Raw genomic sequence first — 809 nt, 5'->3', positions numbered from 1 at the left:
GGCTGCCTCCCCCAGGCATGCCCGCTTCTGCCCCGCCTCCTTCCGGAAGGCCCTCTTGAGCACCAGGCCCAGGTGGCTGAGCAGGATGAAGGGCGGGGCCAGGGCGGGGCGCTCCTGGTACTCCACGATGAGGTGGTAGCGCTGGAACCTCCAGAACATGTCCGCGTTGCCCTGCACCATCTGGAAGGTGTAGCTGCAGGGCCCAGGCGGCTGAGCGAGGGGCCCTCAGAACCCGAGCCCCCCCCACCCCGTAATCGGCTCCAATCACTGGGTCCTGGGGGGGAGTGTCTAACATGGGGTTCACTCATCCGGGGTCTTCCACTGCCCCCGCTGCCGCCCCGACACCTCCAAACCCTCGGCCTCCGAAGGCCCTGGCCCTGCTAGTGTGAGGGGTGGCCCACGGGGCAGGGGCTTGGGAAAGCCTCCCCCAAACCCCTCCCTGGTGCCGGGTGGGGGTAATGCTCGGCGTGACCAACCCCCTCCAGGCCTCTCCCCGGGGGGCCCAGGTCTGGGGGGACCTCCCCTTCTCGAGGCCTCTCCCCGGGGGGCCCAGGTCTGGGGGTGACCTCCCCCCTCCAGGCCTCTCCCCGGGGGGCCCAGGTCTGGGGGTGACCTCCCCTCCGTGGGGCCCAGTCCCGAGTCCCGGGCACCTGAACATGGCGATGAGCAGGTTCATGAGCAGCACGTTGGTGACCAGCAGGAAGGTGACCAGCAGCAGGATGACCAGCCAGTTGGCGTAGAGATTGGGGCAGGCGGGCGAGCCCTCTGGCAGCAGCGGGTGCACCGAGCAGTTCACACGGGCTTCTGAA

The sequence above is a fragment of the Myotis brandtii genome, unplaced genomic scaffold (genome assembly GCF_000412655.1).
Source record: "Myotis brandtii unplaced genomic scaffold, ASM41265v1 scaffold940, whole genome shotgun sequence".
NCBI classification, from domain to species: domain Eukaryota; kingdom Metazoa; phylum Chordata; class Mammalia; order Chiroptera; family Vespertilionidae; genus Myotis; species Myotis brandtii.
The sequence above is the reverse complement of the archived record's forward strand: the minus strand, read 5'-3'. Positions refer to the sequence as shown.